Below are 7,500 nucleotides of genomic sequence, written 5' to 3'. Positions count from 1 at the left end.
CATTTAGTAAGCTAAGCCATGCAGCCACTTGCAACATGATACCACGCTCATCGCTCGATCAGGCTCGATCAGGCGAGATATATAAGACTGGTGGGCCCATTCAGGACTCCTATGTCTGGTAGGATAACTTTAATTCATCCATCCTGTGTCTGTTGCAGGGAGGTGGAGAGAACAATCAACACAATAATGGTTTTCTTTCATGCCTCTTGAAGGACTCAATATTCTCTGTACTGCATTACATGTGAAAGTCGATTTATTACCCATGAACACACTACCTGTATGCTAATTCTATGTAAAAAGGTAGCTCCAGCCCTCATGATGTTGTCCAACATTTCCGCTATAAAACGGGATACAATTATTTTGGAAACATACCAAATTTGAAAAATAATTGAGAAGTTGCGCAATTACTAATCATGGAGCACAAAAAAGCCTACAGCACCTGGTATTCCCAGGCAGTCTCCCATCCAGGTACTAACTAGGCCTGACCCTGCTTAGCTTCCGAGATCGGGCGCATTCAGTGTGGTGTGGCCGTAGGCTCTGGGCCTAGTGAGTTTGTACTTTTAAGCATCTAGTCGGCTAGACCTTGCAGTTTTGAAAGGCAATTGTGAAATGGCTCACTTCCTGAACTTGGAGCACAAAAAAGCCTACAGCACCTGGTATTCCCAGGTGGTCTCCCATCCAGGTACTAACTAGGCCCGACACTGCTTAGCTTCCGAGATCAGACGAGATCGGGCGCATTCAGTGTGGTGTGGCCGTAGGCTCTGGGCCTAGTGAGTTTTGTACTTTTAAGCATCTAGTCAGCTAGACCTTGCAGTTTTGAAAGGCAATTGAGAAATGGCTCACTTCCTGAACTTGGAGCACAAAAAAGCCTACAGCACCTGGTATTCCCAGGCGGTCTCCCATCCAGGTACTAACGAGGCCCGACACTGCTTAGCTTCCGAGATCAGACGCATTCAGTGTGCTGTGGCCGTAGGCTCTTGTTCTTGTGAGTTTTGTACTTTTAAGCATCTAGTCGGCTAGACCTTGCAGTTTTGAAAGGCAATTGAGAAATGGCTCACTTCCTGAACTTGGAGTACAAAAAAGCCTACAGCACCTGGTATTCCCAGGCGGTCTTCCATCCAGGTACTAACTAGGCCCGACACTGCTTAGCTTCTGAGATCAGACGAGATCAGGCACATTCAGTGTGGTGTGGCCGTAGGCTCTGGGCCTAGTGAGTTTTGTACTTTTAAGCATCTAGTCGGCTAGACCTTGCAGTTTTGAAAGGCAATTGTGAAATGGCTCACTTCCTGAACTTGGAGCACAAAAAAGCCTACAGCACCTGGTATTCCCAGGTGGTCTCCCATCCAGGTACTAACTAGGCCCGACACTGCTTAGCTTCCGAGATCGGGCGCAATCAGTGTGGTGTGGCCGTAGGCTCTGGGCCTAGTGAGTTTTGTACTTTTAAGCATCTAGTCAGCTAGACCTTGCAGTTTTGAAAGGCAATTGAGAAATGGCTCACTTCCTGAACTTGGAGCACAAAAAAGCCTACAGCACCTGGTATTCCCAGGCGGTCTCCCATCCAGGTACTAACGAGGCCCGACACTGCTTAGCTTCCGAGATCAGACGAGATCGGGCGCAATCAGTGTGGTGTGGCCGTAGGCTCTGGGCCTAGTGAGTTTTGTACTTTTAAGCATCTAGTCAGCTAGACCTTGCAATTTTGAAAGGCAATTGAGAAATGGCTCACTTCCTGAACTTGGAGCACAAAAAAGCCTACAGCACCTGGTATTCCCAGGCGGTCTCCCATCCAGGTACTAACGAGGCCCGACACTGCTTAGCTTCCGAGATCAGACGAGATCGGGCGCATTCAGTGTGGTGTGGCCGTAGGCTCTGGTTCTTGTGAGTTTTGTACTTTTAAGCATCTAGTCGGCTAGACCTTGCAGTTTTGAAAGGCAATTGAGAAATGGCTCACTTCCTGAACTTGGAGTACAAAAAAGCCTACAGCACCTGGTATTCCCAGGCGGTCTTCCATCCAGGTACTAACTAGGCCCGACACTGCTTAACTTCCGAGATCAGACGAGATCGGGTGCATTCAGTGTGGTGTGGCCGTAGGCTCTAGGAATGCTAAGAATATTACTCTTATGCATTTGCATTTAGTAAGCTAAGCAATGCAGCCACTTGCAACATGATACCACGCTCATCGCTCGATCAGGCTCGATCAGGCGAGATATATAAGACTGGTGGGCCCATTCAGGACTCCTATGTCTGGTAGGATAACTTTAATTCATCCATCCTGTGTCTGTTGCAGGGAGGTGGAGAGAACAATCAACACAATAATGGTTTTCTTTCATGCCTCTTGAAGGACTCAATATTCTCTGTACTGCATTACATGTGAAAGTCGATTTATTACCCATGAACACACTACCTGTATGCTAATTCTATGTAAAAAGGTAGCTCCAGCCCTCATGATGTTGTCCAACATTTCCGCTATAAAACGGGATACAATTATTTTGGAAACATACCAAATTTGAAAAATAATTGAGAAGTTGCGCAATTACTAATCATGGAGCACAAAAAAGCCTACAGCACCTGGTATTCCCAGGCAGTCTCCCATCCAGGTACTAACTAGGCCTGACCCTGCTTAGCTTCCGAGATCGGGCACATTCAGTGTGGTGTGGCCGTAGGCTCTGGGCCTAGTGAGTTTTGTACTTTTAAGCATCTAGTCGGCTAGACCTTGCAGTTTTGAAAGGGAATTGTGAAATGGCTCACTTCCTGAACTTGGAGCACAAAAAAGCCTACAGCACCTGGTATTCCCAGGTGGTCTCCCATCCAGGTACTAACTAGGCCCGACACTGCTTAGTTTCCGAGATCAGACGAGATCGGGCGCAATCAGTGTGGTGTGGCCGTAGGCTCTGGGCCTAGTGAGTTTTGTACTTTTAAGCATCTAGTCAGCTAGACCTTGCAGTTTTGAAAGGCAATTGAGAAATGGCTCACTTCCTGAACTTGGAGCACAAAAAAGCCTACAGCACCTGGTATTCCCAGGCGGTCTCCCATCCAGGTACTAACGAGGCCCGACACTGCTTAGCTTCCGAGATCAGACGAGATCAGGCGCATTCAGTGTGGTGTGGCCGTAGGCTCTGGTTCTTGTGAGTTTTGTACTTTTAAGCATCTAGTCGGCTAGACCTTGCAGTTTTGAAAGGCAATTGAGAAATGGCTCACTTCCTGAACTTGGAGTACAAAAAAGCCTACAGCACCTGGTATTCCCAGGCGGTCTCCCATCCAGGTACTAACTAGGCCCGACACTGCTTAGCTTCTGAGATCAGACGAGATCAGGCGCATTCAGTGTGGTGTGGCCGTAGGCTCTGGGCCTAGTGAGTGTTGTACTTTTAAGCATCTAGTCGGCTAGACCTTGCAGTTTTAAAAGGCAATTGAGAAAGGGCTCACTTCCTGAACTTGGAGCACAAAAAAGCCTACAGCACCTGGTATTCCCAGGCGGTCTCCCATCCAGGTACTAACTAGGCCTGACACTGCTTAACTTCCGAGATCAGACGAGATCGGGTGCATTCAGTGTGGTGTGGCCGTAGGCTCTAGGAATGCTAAGAATATTACTCTTATGCATTTGCATTTAGTAAGCTAAGCCATGCAGCCACTTGCAACATGATACCACGCTCATCGCTCGATCAGGCTCGATCAGGCGAGATATATAAGACTGGTGGGCCCATTCAGGACTCCTATGTCTGGTAGGATAACTTTAATTCATCCATCCTGTGTCTGTTGCAGGGAGGTGGAGAGAACAATCAACACAATAATGGTTTTCTTTCATGCCTCTTGAAGGACTCAATATTCTCTGTACTGCATTACATGTGAAAGTCGATTTATTACCCATGAACACACTACCTGTATGCTAATTCTATGTAAAAAGGTAGCTCCAGCCCTCATGATGTTGTCCAACATTTCCGCTATAAAACGGGATACAATTATTTTGGAAACATACCAAATTTGAAAAATAATTGAGAAGTTGCGCAATTACTAATCATGGAGCACAAAAAAGCCTACAGCACCTGGTATTCCCAGGCAGTCTCCCATCCAGGTACTAACTAGGCCTGACCCTGCTTAGCTTCCGAGATCGGGCACATTCAGTGTGGTGTGGCCGTAGGCTCTGGGCCTAGTGAGTTTTGTACTTTTAAGCATCTAGTCGGCTAGACCTTGCAGTTTTAAAAGGCAATTGAGAAAGGGCTCACTTCCTGAACTTGGAGCACAAAAAAGCCTACAGCACCTGGTATTCCCAGGCGGTCTCCCATCCAGGTACTAACTAGGCCTGACACTGCTTAACTTCCGAGATCAGACAAGATCGGGTGCATTCAGTGTGGTGTGGCCGTAGGCTCTAGGAATGCTAAGAATATTACTCTTATGCATTGGCATTTAGTAAGCTAAGCCATGCAGCCACTTGCAACATGATACCACGCTCATCGCTCGATCAGGCTCGATCAGGCGAGATATATAAGACTGGTGGGCCCATTCAGGACTCCTATGTCTGGTAGGATAACTTTAATTCATCCATCCTGTGTCTGTTGCAGGGAGGTGGAGAGAACAATCAACACAATAATGGTTTTCTTTCATGCCTCTTGAAGGACTCAATATTCTCTGTACTGCATTACATGTGAAAGTCGATTTATTACCCATGAACACACTGCCTGTATGCTAATTCTATGTAAAAAGGTAGCTCCAGCCCTCATGATGTTGTCCAACATTTCCGCTATAAAACGGGATACAATTATTTTGGAAACATACCAAATTTGAAAAATAATTGAGAAGTTGCGCAATTACTAATCATGGAGCACAAAAAAGCCTACAGCACCTGGTATTCCCAGGCAGTCTCCCATCCAGGTACTATCTAGGCCTGACCCTGCTTAGCTTCCGAGATCGGGCACATTCAGTGTGGTGTGGCCGTAGGCTCTGGGCCTAGTGAGTTTTGTACTTTTAAGCATCTAGTCGGCTAGACCTTGCAGTTTTGAAAGGCAATTGTGAAATGGCTCACTTCCTGAACTTGGAGCACAAAAAAGCCTACAGCACCTGGTATTCCCAGGTGGTCTCCCATCCAGGTACTAACTAGGCCCGACACTGCTTAGCTTCCGAGATCAGACGAGATCGGGCACAATCAGTGTGGTGTGGCCGTAGGCTCTGGGCCTAGTGAGTTTTGTACTTTTAAGCATCTAGTCAGCTAGACCTTGCAGTTTTGAAAGGCAATTGAGAAATGGCTCACTTCCTGAACTTGGAGCACAAAAAAGCCTACAGCACCTGGTATTCCCAGGCGGTCTCCCATCCAGGTACTAACGAGGCCCGACACTGCTTAGCTTCCGAGATCAGACGAGATCGGGCGCAATCAGTGTGGTGTGGCCGTAGGCTCTGGGCCTAGTGAGTTTTGTACTTTTAAGCATCTAGTCAGCTAGACCTTGCAATTTTGAAAGGCAATTGAGAAATGGCTCACTTCCTGAACTTGGAGCACAAAAAAGCCTACAGCACCTGGTATTCCCAGGCGGTCTCCCATCCAGGTACTAACGAGGCCCGACACTGCTTAGCTTCCGAGATCAGACGAGATCGGGCGCATTCAGTGTGGTGTGGCCGTAGGCTCTGGTTCTTGTGAGTTTTGTACTTTTAAGCATCTAGTCGGCTAGACCTTGCAGTTTTGAAAGGCAATTGAGAAATGGCTCACTTCCTGAACTTGGAGTACAAAAAAGCCTACAGCACCTGGTATTCCCAGGCAGTCTTCCATCCAGGTACTAACTAGGCCCGACACTGCTTAGCTTCTGAGATCAGACGAGATCCGGCACATTCAGTGTGGTGTGGCCGTAGGCTCTGGGCCTAGTGAGTTTTGTACTTTTAAGCATCTAGTCGGCTAGACCTTGCAGTTTTAAAAGGCAATTGAGAAAGGGCTCACTTCCTGAACTTGGAGCACAAAAAAGCCTACAGCACCTGGTATTCCCAGACGGTCTCCCATCCAGGTACTAACTAGGCCTGACACTGCTTAACTTCCGAGATCAGTCGAGATCGGGTGCATTCAGTGTGGTGTGGCCGTAGGCTCTAGGAATGCTAAGAATATTACTCTTATGCATTTGCATTTAGTAAGCTAAGCCATGCAGCCACTTGCAACATGATACCACGCTCATCGCTCGATCAGGCGAGATATATAAGACTGGTGGGCCCATTCAGGACTCCTATGTCTGGTAGGATAACTTTAATCCATCCATCCTGTGTCTGTTGCAGGGAGGTGGAGAGAACAATCAACACAATAATGGTTTTCTTTCATGCCTCTTGAAGGACTCAATATTCTCTGTACTGCATTACATGTGAAAGTCGATTTATTACCCATGAACACACTACCTGTATGCTAATTCTATGTAAAAAGGTAGCTCCAGCCCTCATGATGTTGTCCAACATTTCCGCTATAAAACGGGATACAATTATTTTGGAAACATACCAAATTTGAAAAATAATTGAGAAGTTGCGCAATTACTAATCATGGAGCACAAAAAAAGCCTACAGCACCTGGTATTCCCAGGCAGTCTCCCATCCAGGTACTAACTAGGCCTGACACTGCTTAACTTCCGAGATCAGACGAGATCGGGTGCATTCAGTGTGGTGTGGCCGTAGGCTCTAGGAATGCTAAGAATATTACTCTTATGCATTTGCATTTAGTAAGCTAAGCCATGCAGCCACTTGCAACATGATACCACGCTCATCGCTCGATCAGGCTCGATCAGGCGAGATATATAAGACTGGTGGGCCCATTCAGGACTCCTATGTCTGGTAGGATAACTTTAATTCATCCATCCTGTGTCTGTTGCAGGGAGATGGAGAGAACAATCAACACAATAATGGTTTTCTTTCATGCCTCTTGAAGGACTCAATATTCTCTGTACTGCATTACATGTGAAAGTCGATTTATTACCCATGAACACACTACCTGTATGCTAATTCTATGTAAAAAGGTAGCTCCAGCCCTCATGATGTTGTCCAACATTTCCGCTATAAAACGGGATACAATTATTTTGGAAACATACCAAATTTGAAAAATAATTGAGAAGTTGCGCAATTACTAATCATGGAGCACAAAAAAAGCCTACAGCACCTGGTATTCCCAGGCAGTCTCCCATCCAGGTACTAACTAGGCCCGACCCTGCTTAGCTTCCGAGATCGGGTGCATTCAGTGTGGTGTGGCCGTAGGCTCTGGGCCTAGTGAGTTTGTACTTTTAAGCATCTAGTCGGCTAGACCTTGCAGTTTTGAAAGGCAATTGTGAAATGGCTCACTTCCTGAACTTGGAGCACAAAAAAGCCTACAGCACCTGGTATTCCCAGGTGGTCTCCCATCCAGGTACTAACTAGGCCCGACACTGCTTAGCTTCCGAGATCAGACGAGATCGGGCGCATTCAGTGTGGTGTGGCCGTAGGCTCTGGGCCTAGTGAGTTTTGTACTTTTAAGCATCTAGTCAGCTAGACCTTGCAGTTTTGAAAGGCAATTGAGAA

The 7,500-nt window shown here is 46.8% G+C and overlaps 16 non-coding genes and 8 pseudogenes across 16 annotated transcripts; all 24 read right to left on the bottom strand.

Annotated features, from left to right (window-relative positions):
• Nucleotides 1-427: 427 nt before the first annotated feature.
• LOC138544997 (5S ribosomal RNA) lies at nt 428-536 on the bottom strand (annotated as a pseudogene).
• A 105-nt stretch (nt 537-641) lies between these two features.
• Nucleotides 642-760, bottom strand: LOC138548019 (5S ribosomal RNA). The gene has a single exon (XR_011291837.1). It is a non-coding gene; the product is annotated as a 5S ribosomal RNA (ribosomal RNA).
• A 106-nt stretch (nt 761-866) lies between these two features.
• LOC138546766 (5S ribosomal RNA) lies at nt 867-975 on the bottom strand (annotated as a pseudogene).
• A 106-nt stretch (nt 976-1,081) lies between these two features.
• On the bottom strand, nt 1,082-1,200 carry LOC138539648 (5S ribosomal RNA). Its single transcript, XR_011287712.1, has one exon. It is a non-coding gene; the product is annotated as a 5S ribosomal RNA (ribosomal RNA).
• A 106-nt stretch (nt 1,201-1,306) lies between these two features.
• On the bottom strand, nt 1,307-1,415 carry LOC138542699 (5S ribosomal RNA; annotated as a pseudogene).
• Nucleotides 1,416-1,521: 106 nt separating this feature from the next.
• Nucleotides 1,522-1,640, bottom strand: LOC138536958 (5S ribosomal RNA). Its single transcript, XR_011285113.1, has one exon. It is a non-coding gene; the product is annotated as a 5S ribosomal RNA (ribosomal RNA).
• Nucleotides 1,641-1,746: 106 nt separating this feature from the next.
• Nucleotides 1,747-1,865, bottom strand: LOC138549976 (5S ribosomal RNA). Its single transcript, XR_011293744.1, has one exon. It is a non-coding gene; the product is annotated as a 5S ribosomal RNA (ribosomal RNA).
• Nucleotides 1,866-1,971: 106 nt separating this feature from the next.
• LOC138537993 (5S ribosomal RNA) lies at nt 1,972-2,090 on the bottom strand. Its single transcript, XR_011286109.1, has one exon. It is a non-coding gene; the product is annotated as a 5S ribosomal RNA (ribosomal RNA).
• A 463-nt stretch (nt 2,091-2,553) lies between these two features.
• LOC138546156 (5S ribosomal RNA) lies at nt 2,554-2,662 on the bottom strand (annotated as a pseudogene).
• Nucleotides 2,663-2,768: 106 nt separating this feature from the next.
• LOC138539190 (5S ribosomal RNA) lies at nt 2,769-2,887 on the bottom strand. The gene has a single exon (XR_011287266.1). It is a non-coding gene; the product is annotated as a 5S ribosomal RNA (ribosomal RNA).
• Nucleotides 2,888-2,993: 106 nt separating this feature from the next.
• LOC138537850 (5S ribosomal RNA) lies at nt 2,994-3,112 on the bottom strand. Its single transcript, XR_011285971.1, has one exon. It is a non-coding gene; the product is annotated as a 5S ribosomal RNA (ribosomal RNA).
• Nucleotides 3,113-3,218: 106 nt separating this feature from the next.
• On the bottom strand, nt 3,219-3,337 carry LOC138540352 (5S ribosomal RNA). The gene has a single exon (XR_011288403.1). It is a non-coding gene; the product is annotated as a 5S ribosomal RNA (ribosomal RNA).
• Nucleotides 3,338-3,443: 106 nt separating this feature from the next.
• On the bottom strand, nt 3,444-3,562 carry LOC138548882 (5S ribosomal RNA). Its single transcript, XR_011292675.1, has one exon. It is a non-coding gene; the product is annotated as a 5S ribosomal RNA (ribosomal RNA).
• Nucleotides 3,563-4,025: 463 nt separating this feature from the next.
• Nucleotides 4,026-4,134, bottom strand: LOC138546154 (5S ribosomal RNA; annotated as a pseudogene).
• A 106-nt stretch (nt 4,135-4,240) lies between these two features.
• LOC138540464 (5S ribosomal RNA) lies at nt 4,241-4,359 on the bottom strand. The gene has a single exon (XR_011288511.1). It is a non-coding gene; the product is annotated as a 5S ribosomal RNA (ribosomal RNA).
• Nucleotides 4,360-4,822: 463 nt separating this feature from the next.
• On the bottom strand, nt 4,823-4,931 carry LOC138546653 (5S ribosomal RNA; annotated as a pseudogene).
• A 106-nt stretch (nt 4,932-5,037) lies between these two features.
• LOC138550898 (5S ribosomal RNA) lies at nt 5,038-5,156 on the bottom strand. The gene has a single exon (XR_011294640.1). It is a non-coding gene; the product is annotated as a 5S ribosomal RNA (ribosomal RNA).
• A 106-nt stretch (nt 5,157-5,262) lies between these two features.
• On the bottom strand, nt 5,263-5,381 carry LOC138536957 (5S ribosomal RNA). Its single transcript, XR_011285112.1, has one exon. It is a non-coding gene; the product is annotated as a 5S ribosomal RNA (ribosomal RNA).
• Nucleotides 5,382-5,487: 106 nt separating this feature from the next.
• LOC138549975 (5S ribosomal RNA) lies at nt 5,488-5,606 on the bottom strand. The gene has a single exon (XR_011293743.1). It is a non-coding gene; the product is annotated as a 5S ribosomal RNA (ribosomal RNA).
• A 106-nt stretch (nt 5,607-5,712) lies between these two features.
• LOC138542540 (5S ribosomal RNA) lies at nt 5,713-5,831 on the bottom strand (annotated as a pseudogene).
• Nucleotides 5,832-5,937: 106 nt separating this feature from the next.
• LOC138541060 (5S ribosomal RNA) lies at nt 5,938-6,056 on the bottom strand. Its single transcript, XR_011289077.1, has one exon. It is a non-coding gene; the product is annotated as a 5S ribosomal RNA (ribosomal RNA).
• A 454-nt stretch (nt 6,057-6,510) lies between these two features.
• On the bottom strand, nt 6,511-6,629 carry LOC138537509 (5S ribosomal RNA). Its single transcript, XR_011285642.1, has one exon. It is a non-coding gene; the product is annotated as a 5S ribosomal RNA (ribosomal RNA).
• A 464-nt stretch (nt 6,630-7,093) lies between these two features.
• Nucleotides 7,094-7,202, bottom strand: LOC138543031 (5S ribosomal RNA; annotated as a pseudogene).
• Nucleotides 7,203-7,307: 105 nt separating this feature from the next.
• On the bottom strand, nt 7,308-7,426 carry LOC138548006 (5S ribosomal RNA). Its single transcript, XR_011291825.1, has one exon. It is a non-coding gene; the product is annotated as a 5S ribosomal RNA (ribosomal RNA).
• Nucleotides 7,427-7,500: the final 74 nt, after the last annotated feature.

This window comes from Ambystoma mexicanum, unplaced genomic scaffold (assembly GCF_040938575.1).
Source record: "Ambystoma mexicanum isolate Mex_15411 unplaced genomic scaffold, UKY_AmexF1_1 Mex_scaf10, whole genome shotgun sequence".
In the NCBI taxonomy this organism is placed as follows: Eukaryota; Metazoa; Chordata; class Amphibia; order Caudata; family Ambystomatidae; genus Ambystoma; species Ambystoma mexicanum.
Note: the sequence above shows the minus strand (reverse complement) of the source record. Positions and strands in the feature narration are given on the sequence as shown.